Here is a 10,706-nt window from a genome sequence, read left to right on the forward strand (position 1 = left end):
TTTCATGACCCACATAGGCAGTCATGGATTTGGGTCTCTCACTTGGATCCGGTTAGCCGGTTAGGCGACTAATTAATAAAAACCGGCCAAAATTTTCAGTTTTGTTGGTTAGAGTTTGGCCATTTGTGTTGTTGAGAATACTGTAAATGCCCCAACCATTCAACATCTAAACATATCATGTGTATTTAATGTTGATGACAAATTTGATTGTGAGGTCCAGAATACTACGTACTTCCGATTCAATTACTTCTAAAATTTATTATTTCATCATTCCATTTCTCTATGTATATTAATTTCTTCTATATATACACAGTATACATGTAGAGGTTTTCAACATAAAGCCACAAGAATACAATAAGAGGTCCAAAACTCTCATTTTCTTTTGGTGATAGCTTGTTAGAATGGAGATGAAAAAGGGGTTGGTACTGCTAACATATGTAAGTATCCTCACGTCAATGATCATCTCTCCAGCTCTAACAAATGCGACTGCTTCGGAGAAAAATGGTTCTATAGCCTTTGGTAATTGTACTGTGGGTGACAGCACTCATATTTCAGCCCAAGGTTTTTTTGGTGATGCATGGAAATGTGTGACGTTACTTCCATTTGTTCCTCAAAGTTGCTCTTTGGAATTTGGTATGATAGTCAGAGGTGATGAGCATTCGATTGTAAAGGGAAAATGCTGCGAGATGCTCAAAGAAGTTGGTCGGGAGTGCTTTGTCTCTAATTTCAAAGTATTTCAAAAGTTGTAACACTACAAAAAACAAGGTTTCTAGGGACGGCCACTTCTAAAAAAACTCTAGAGGTTAGTTGTTGGGACACTCCACTTTAGCCGTCCCTAAAACTGTCCATTTGGGACGTCCCTGTCTGGCCGTCATTACTGGTCCACTAATAGGGACGTATTATTATTAGTCGTCCCAATAGATAGATTTTTGACGGTTGCGATTGAGTCATCAATAATTTAATTATTTTCACTACAAAACAGAAGGCTTCTAGGGACGGCCCATTCTCAAAAAACCGTCCCCAGAATGCAGAAGTTGGGACGACCCGTCTAGCCATCCTTAGCGATGTGTATTTGAGACGGTGCCGAAAAAACCATCCCAACTGGGGTTGTTTAGCATATGTTCGAAAGCCTGATCCCAAAAGACCAAAGTTGGGAAACAGGGCTTATAAATGTGCTTTTGTGGGATACTCTCTTAATAGTATCACCTACAGATTTATAAACCTTGACACTTTTGAGATTATAGAATCTGTAGATGTGGAATTCTTTGAGAACTTAAATAGGAACAGTTCTCAAATGCAACCCATGGAGAATCCATTGTTACCTGATCTAGAACCTATGAAGATTGATAACAATGATGAAAATCCCTCTCCTACTCATGACAATGATATTTCAGTGCCTACTGAAGATATCGAACCTAGAAGGAGTAAGAGAGGAAGGATTGAGAAAAAGCCTGATCCAAACTTTATTTATTACCTTGTAGAGGCAAATAAGAATAGAATTCTTAGTGTTAACCAGTATGTTATGCATACTGATGATGACCCTAAAACTTATGCTGAAGCCATGAGTTCTCAATTGTGCTTGAACTACGTTGGCTTGATCCCACTCGGGTACGTAGGCAGTCACTTCGGTGATGCAGTCACTCTGATTTAAAAGTTTTAACTTTGTTTTATGGTTTTTGAAAATAGGGGGAGAATGTTGGAATATTTTCAACACCGCTTACCAAAGGGGGTTTCAAGGGGGCAACGCCCCCGGAAGAATTTTTGAACTGAAGGTTTTATTTGGCCGATAAAAGCCTGTTCGAAAATTTCGAATCCAAAAGACACCATTGATGTCTGTTGATGAAGGAACCTGACGGTTCGTGAATAGAAACACCTATTCCCAACAGGTGCAAAACCCTTTATAAATAGCTTCTCCCAGTTTCGTTTAAGATATAAGAAAAATCAATCTGTTTTCTCTGTTTCAAAAAGCATCATCAGAAATCAGAAATCTCTTTGTGTGTTCTTGATTGAATCAAGGGGTACAAACCTTGAATTCAGTTTTCGTTGCAGGGCTTTCATTGTATCCTGAAGGCAATATTTCGCATACCTGTTGTAATCGCCAATTGTTATTGGGAGGGTAGAAATATTTGTCTAAAAGAAATTTATACAAGCCTTGAAAGTTTTGGAGTGCAACACTTTCTTCTCTGATTCATTCATCCTTTGTGAAACCCAATTATTTCCAACAAAAGGGGTTGGTACTGCTAACATATGTAAGTATCCTCACGTCAATGATCATCTCTCCAGCTCTAACAAATGCGACTGCTTCGGAGAAAAATGGTTCTATAGCCTTTGGTAATTGTACTGTGGGTGACAGCACTCATATTTCAGCCCAAGGTTTTTTTGGTGATGCATGGAAATGTGTGACGTTACTTCAATTTGTTCCTCAAAGTTGCTCTTTGGAATTTGGTATGATAGTCAGAGGTGATGAGCATTCGATTGTAAAGGGAAAATGCTGCGACATGCTCAAAGAAGTGGGTCGGGAGTGCTTTGTCTCTAATTTCAAAGTATTTCAAAAGTTGTATGATATTTGCATATCTCTAATGGGATAGATAAATAAATGTCTCGTGTACGGGATATTCTGATTATTGAGAAACAAAAAAATATAATATAATTCGAATAAATGGCGCTAGCTATATTGTTACCGAGGTGTTCGTAATATTTGTATTTTGTACTAAGAACTAAGGAATAAAATGAAATGCTGATAGACATTCCAAGAACATACAAGATTTTATGTCCGTGCTGATGGAAATTAAATTGTGTACCGCAAGTGCATGATTATCGATGAGATAGTATGTGAAAAACGGCTTCGTTTCACAAGGACTAAATTTGTTACCTTCAATTTCTAATTGAATACAGTGAGAAAGAAAATAATACAAGATAAAAATTAATTAAAACTAGTAAGATAAATAAAGAAAAACCTAGGGTTCCAACAATCCACCAATATTATGTGTAAATCATTCAACATTTATCTATAATATTTTTCTCATTAGCACAAGACGATTTAGGACATGGGTACTATCAGATGATAAAACTTTATAATCAATAAAATTCTCAAAATACTAATAATTCTACCCATTTAGGTGTTGGTCTCTAATTAGAAAATGGTTACAGAGAAACCAAGCACAAGGACATATAAATAAAACTACACTATCTCCATGAAGACCTATCTCTGTATTACAAGAGAAATCCCAAAGAAAACTTCATAAATGGATGGAGAAAAAGAATCAGCTAGGAAATATAGATCTTGCCACCATCACCACCACCTCAATCAATAGAACCATCCAACCCAGCACTGTAAAGAATATGTCTCTATGAAAGAAACCCCAAGGTAAAATAACACAAAAAAACATGGAGGACTTTGATTTTCGGTGTGCAGATCGTATTGCCAAAACTAGCAACTCAACAAAAACACCCATTTTCCAAAATGATGAAGCTCTGGAATAAGGAAGAAAACAAAAGAGAAACAGGTTGAAATACATGAAGCCGTGTGAACCCAAGAAATTAATTAGACTAACTAAGAAAATCTGCTCAGATCCGGTCTAAAAGACCAGAGCTGAGCAAGAGGAGGCTGCAAAGATATGAGTTTTTTTTGGATAAAGAGTTTCTGTAGAGATAGGAAAGAGGAGAGAAGGAAAGAGAAAAAAAACACTATTTCAGAAGACTTGTAAATAGCTTCTCTTCATCAGGTTTTGACCGTCCTCAGGAGAGACTAATGGAAGGAGGCAACATCCTACATAGTAACATATATACGACCTCAAGCATCGTCTTATGATGCTCGAAGAGTTGAAAGCTCATTTTTATTCCTAGAGAAGACCAATATATACAAATTCTACTCTTTGATTGAAGCTAAGCACAACATTTTTTTAAATTAAGTGGCCACAAAATCTAAAAACTTAAAGGCCTAGACAAATAAAGCTCCCATGTTGAACGGTGAAGAAACTCTTGCTTTCTATTGGCCAAAATAAATCTTTTTTGAGTTTTATGAAACGAGCGTTTTAACGAGGACAGTTGGTAACGTGTGATTGGTTTTGAAATATAACAAGTGATAGACACATTTTTGTGTCCAATTTGATCTCAATACTATATATTGTTGGCACTCGGACTCTCTGCTTTGGATAAGGGGCACCTCAGTTGGACACCTGCTATTCGCACCCCAGCTATGGTTAGGGGGCAGTCACCTTCTTCTCAAATTCAAAAAAAAATCAAAAATGATTTTTGGCGGGAAAATTTTACATTTCTGTGGCAGATTTTCAATTGATGAAATGAACATGTTCTAGTGCGATTCAATCGCTGAAAATTGGTGGGAAGATGTTATTTAATATGAGGAATCTATTGAAAGTGTTCTTATCGATCAAATTTGGATAGAATTGGCTAGGGGATCCACGATCTCAAACAGAGCTACACGTACAGGGAGGAGACAATCATGGGTTTTGAAGAATTATAGACGTGTTATGCTCGTGTTTGATGGCTCGATAAACACTCTGGATGATGAATATATGATTTGGAGCATTCTGGAAGAAGGAATGACGCGTGAAGAATTAAAATAAAATCCCGTATCTGCATGAAAGTAATGAAAATATTTTCTATTCACTGTCAGGATTATTTGGAGTTATTGAGGGGATTCGATGCGCCTGTTGGGTATAATAAGTCTGCTTGGATGCTATATAAGGATTGGCGAGTGATAGGGGATAGAATAGAGCAACACAGAGTTCAAGGGAATCGATAGAAAAATTTCCAGGGAAGAAAGTTTCTGCTGCTGCTGGAAGGGAAGAACGCGAACGACTGTCGGCGATAGTCGTAGTAGTCTAAATACTACTGCACTTTAAAGATATCGTTCTTTCTAACCTGGTTGCAACAGTTATATGCGTTGCGAATACTGTTGTAAACCTTTTTTTCTCCATTTTCTCTTGATTGTAAACAACATTTGAGTATCAATGAATCAATTTGAGAGGTTTTTTATCATGAGTTGCTAAACCCGATCCCAGGGGTGATGGAGGAAGCCTTTCTCTCAATATTTATGTGGTAATATTTATTTGATTAATTTTTGCAATATTTATATATGATTAATTGCATTGAAAATAAATGATTTAAATGATTTTTATTAATCAAATATATTTTCTCTTGATAATACATGCTTAGTTCTATACTCTTGATGTATTATGCTTGCGATTAATCTTTGATATTTTGAGAATCTGCTTTTCGCAATAGTTAGAATCAAAACAATTATTAAATTTGCATAATAAAAAAAAATTACATCAATATTGTTGAATGGTGGAATCATCACCCCTATCTTCACAATTTCGAAAAGAGACCAGTTTTTACCACCATCACTACAACATTTGAAAATACATCAAGTTTTTGGCGCCGCCGACGCGGACCTGTGCTTAGGTAGAATTTTTTTTTTTAGGTTTATTATTTTTATTATTTGTTCCTTTTTACGTTTCTTTTTGTCTTTATTTTGCAGGTTCAAAGTGAAAACTAACGACTTGGAGAGGAAAAGCTTAAAGCGAAAAGAGAAGAAAAGAAGACAAATAAATTTTTAGGATTTAATTTTTAATATTTTTATTTTTATTTTTATTCTTTTAATTTATTTATTTTTAGTATTGTAGTAGGAAATTTTTGTAATATTTTTTTCCTTTTGCACTTTGAACTTTGGACTGGACTTGGACTTTATTTATTTTTTTAACCCTACGGAAGGGTATTAATTAAAAAAAAATATATTAAATTTTGTCCAGAGAAGGACGGTGATTACAATATCACCTCGGCCCCTCGGGTTCGCACACGGCATAGGAGTCGTGGCCCGAGTCGACGACAACGGTTCTTCGCTCGTCTGGTACGGGAGGTAAACTTCTAAACACCCGCGAATCTCCTGCAAGCGGGTTTACTGTTTGCCTTAAGGTGCATATATGCTGAGGACTTGAACCGGACTGTCTTTATTTTCCTAGTAAAGGGCAAGGCCTGGCCTAAACAAGATAAGGGTTCGGATTTCATCACCGCTCCCTTCTTGCCCTCCTTAGGAAAACAAAACCTAACGCGAACCCAAGCTTTAAAATCTGATTAGAAAGAGACTTATAGGGTATCGAGCTTGTTAGGAAAAATTTTCGAAGGATATTGGTTATTCTTTTAGTATACTTCTAAGTTCATGATGGTTTCTGTGAGTTGAATGCGTGACTGCGCCGCCTTGTAATGCGGTGAGGCCTTGGGTATCAAAGCTCCATTAAGCTTCCCTCGCCTCGATTCAACTTACTTTGACTTGGATTTATTCCAGAGGGGTTTGCTTAAATTATAACGAATTCCCCTTCGAGAGATAGAAGCTAGTCTAGAAACAATCTAAGTGAGCATCATGCTTGTTGTTTGCTAGAAATCTCTAGGTTTGCTGTGGTAAAGTCGAGTCAGCCTGCTGTGTGATTGCTAGAACCTTCCTGTTAGGATTTTTACTTCTTTTTGATTTTTTTTTTTTGTTTTAGTGTATGCCCGATTTTGTTAATAGGACTTGGAAAAGAGATGCTCTAGGTCGATTGATTAGCGAAAAACCTTGTAGTTCTTCTGATTTAAGCAGGGAGCTCGAAGATTGTTCTTTTGAGAGCCCTGTTTTTGGAAACTTCAGTTTTGAGAATCTGTCTCTTCGTGAGGAAAGTACCCCTAGTACTTCTGCTGTGCCAGCGATGACAACTTTGAAAGATTAAATGTTCCCAACTAGGACCAACCGAGCTTCGTGCATTAAATTGCCAGCCATTACGGCTAATTTCGAGATAAAACCTAGTATTCTTCAGATGATCCCTATATTCTTAGGAAAAGATGATGAGAACCCTTATTTCGATTGATGAGAACCCTTATTTGTCTTCTTTTCTTCTCTTTTCGCTTTAAGCTTTAAGCTTTTCCTCTCCAAGTCCTTAGTTTTCACTTTGAACCTGCAAAATAAAGACAAAAAGAAACGTAAAAAGGAACAAATAATAAAAATAATAAACCTAAAAAAAAAAAATTCTACCTAAGCACAGGTCCGCGTCGGCGGCGCCAAAAACTTGATGTATTTTCAAATGTTGTAGTGATGGTGGTAAAAACTGGTCTCTTTTCGAACTTGTGAAGATAGATTTTTTTTTTAAACTTAGAAATGTGGCAAAATTAAACAAAGCGATGTGAATTATTATGGAGAAAATAGGGGTGATGATTCCACCATTCAACAATATTGATATAATTTTTTTTTTATTATGCAAATTTAATAATTGTTTAGATTCTAACTATTGCCAAAAGCAGATTCTCAAAATATCAAAGATTAATCGCAAGCATAATACATCAAGAGTATAAAACTAAGCATGTATTATCAAGAGAAAATATATTTGATTAATAAAAATCATTTATTTTCAATGCAATTAATCATATATAAATATTGCAAAAATTAATCAAATAAATATTACCACATAAATATTGCGAGAAAGGTTTCCTCCGTCACCCCTGGGATAATGAAAAACCTCTCAAATTGATTCATTGATACTCAAAATTTGGTTACAATCAAGAGAAAATGGAGAAAAAAACGGTTTACAACAGTATTCGGAACGCATATCTATAAAGTGCAGTAGTATAGTAGTATTTAGAGCGGTGTGTATTTAGAGCACTACGACCACCGATAGACAGTCGTTGTCACTGTTTGTAAACGATTGTCTTGATCAGTGTGTTCTTTGCGTTCTTCCCTTCCAGCAGCAGCAGAAACTTTCTTCCCTGGAAATTTTTCTATCGATTCCCTTGAACTCGTTGTTGCTCAATTCTATCCCCTATCACTCGCCAATCCTTCTATAGCATCCAAGCAGACTTATTATACCCAACAGGCGCATCGAATCCCCTCAATAACTTCAAATAATCCTGACAGTGAATAGAAAATATTTTCATTACTTTCATGCAGATACGGGATTTTATTTTGATTCTTCACGCGTCATTCCTTCTTCCAGAATGCTCCAAATCATCTAGTCATCATCCAGAGTGTTTATCGAGCCATCAAACACGAGCATAACACGTCTATAATTCTTCAAAACCCATGATTGTCTCCTCCCTGTACGTGTAGCTCTGTTTTGAGATTGTGGATACCCTAGACAATTATAGCCAAATTTGATCGATAAGAACACTTGCAATAGATTCCTCATAATAAATAACATCTTCCAACAAATGTTCAGCGATTGAATAGCACTAGAACATGTTCATTTCATCAATTGAAAATCTGCCACAGAAGTGTAAACTTTTCCCGCAAAAAATCATTTTTGAACTTTTTTGAATTTAAGAAGAAGGTGACTGCCCCCTAACCATAGCTGGGGTGCGAATAGCAGGTGTCCAACTGAGGTGCCCCTTATCCGAAGCAGAGAGTCCGAATAACAAATGTCCTTCAAGGGCGCCCCGGACAATTTTTCGAGCCGATTTTTCCAAAAACGTTTATTTCCAAAAAATGCCTAAAAACACACAAAACACCATAATAAGGACAAAATCGAGTGCCAACAATATATAGTATTGAGATCAAATTAGACACAAAAATGTGTCTATCACTTGTTATATTTCAAAACCAATCACACGTTACCAATAGAAAGCGAGAGTTTCTTCATCGTTCAACATGGGAGCTTTATTTGTCTAGGCCTTTAAGTTTTTAGATTTTGCGGCCACTTAATTTACAAAAATGTTGTGCTTAACTTCAATCAAAGAGTAGAATTTGTATATATTGGTCTTCTATAGGAATAAAAATGAGCTTTCAACTCTTCGAGCATCATAAGACGATGCTTGAGGTCGTATATATGTTACTATGTAGGATGTTTCCTCCTTCCATTAGTCAAAACATGATGAAGAGAAGCTATTTACAAGTCTTCTGAAATAGTGTTTTTTTTCTCTTTCCTTCTCTCCTCTTTCCTCTCTCTACAAAAACTCTCTATCCAAAAAAAACTCATATCTTTGCGGCCTCCTCTTGCTCAGCTCTGGTCTTTTTGACCGGATCTGAGCAAATTTTCTTAGTTAGTCTAATTAATTTCTTGGGTTCACTCAGCTTCATGTATTTCAACCTGTTTCTCTTCTGTTTTCTTCCTTATTCCAGAGCTTCATCAGTCTGGGAAATGGGTGTTTTTGTTGAGTTGCTAGTTTTGGCAATATTATCTGCTCACCGAAAATCAAAGTCCTCCATGTTTTTTTGTGTTATTTTACCTTGGGGTTTCTTTCATAGAGACATATTCTTTACAGTGTCGGGTTAGATGGTTCTATTGATTGAGGTGGTGGTGATGGTGGCAAGATCTATATTTCCTTGCTGATTCTTTTTCTCCATCCATTTATGAAGTTTTCTTTGGGATTTCTCTTGTAATACAGAGATGGGTCTTCATGGAGATAGTGATTTTAGTTGATTTTCTTATCAATCCATTTATTTTAGTTGATCTATATTTTTCTTCATCCATTTATAATGAAGAGAGATAATCTCTCAAATCTCCCCGAAAGATATCGGGAGATTTGGATGCATGGATGTTATTGGGGCACCATCTTGCTTAGGAGTGTACCAATTTAAAGTTGATGGATGTTTTATCTTTTATGGATTTTTATATAACCCGACCAAGTTGGTACCCTTGTTAGCATCCATCTCGTGATTGTCTCAAATTAGGATGTGGTTTTGAGACCCTCGTCAAACGCCATTTCTTCATCACCATGCATCCAAAAACAGACTCCCAAATTAAATTGAAGGTTCAACTTAATTTTCTCTTTTCGCACAAACATATAATACCACTCTTCTCAAACTTCAGGTTGAGAATCATTCAACACCTTGGAAAGAAATTAGCTTTTAAAGACATTTCAATCTCAACTCTCTGTTTCTCAGCACATATATGTAGGATTCTAATTTTTCAACGCAGGTCAGGGCCGGTGTCCGTAGTCCAGAGCAAAAATAATAGAGTTTTCTCTTTTCTTCTTCTTTTCTTATGTAATGGAGTAATCTCTCCACTAGGGTCACTCATGAAACCCTTTTATGTGTTAGAGATTTCAACTCATTTTTAATAGTACTTTATCTTTGGTCCTATATTCTCGTGCGTTAACGATAATAGTTTTATTTATATGTCCTTGTGCTTGGTTTCTCTGTAACCATTTTCTAATTAGAGACCAACACCTAAATGGGTAGAATTATTAGTATTTTGAGAATTTTATTGATTATAAAGCTTTATCATCTAATACGTACCCATGTCCTAAATCGTCTTGTGCTAATGAGAAAAATATTATAGATAAATGCTGAATGATTTACACATAATATTGGTGGATTGTTAGAACCCTAGGTTTTTCTTTATTTATCCTACTAGTTTTAATTAATTTTTATCTTGTATTATTTTCTTTCTCACTGTATTCAATTAGAAATTGAAGGTAACAAATTTAGTCCTTGTGGAACGAAGCCGTTTTTCACATACTATCTCATCGATAGTGATGCACTTGCGGTACACAATTTAATTTCCATCAGAACGGACATAAAATCTTGTATGTTCTTAGAATGTCTATCAACATTTCATTTTATTCCTTAGTTCTTAGTACAAAATACAAATATTACGAACACCTCGCTAACAATATAGCTTGCGCCATTTATTCTAATTATATTATATTTTTTTGTTTCTCAATAATCAGAATATCCCGTACACGAGACATTTATTTATCTATCCCATTAGAGATATGCA

The sequence above is a fragment of the Papaver somniferum genome, unplaced genomic scaffold (assembly GCF_003573695.1).
Source record: "Papaver somniferum cultivar HN1 unplaced genomic scaffold, ASM357369v1 unplaced-scaffold_158, whole genome shotgun sequence".
In the NCBI taxonomy this organism is placed as follows: Eukaryota; Viridiplantae; Streptophyta; class Magnoliopsida; order Ranunculales; family Papaveraceae; genus Papaver; species Papaver somniferum.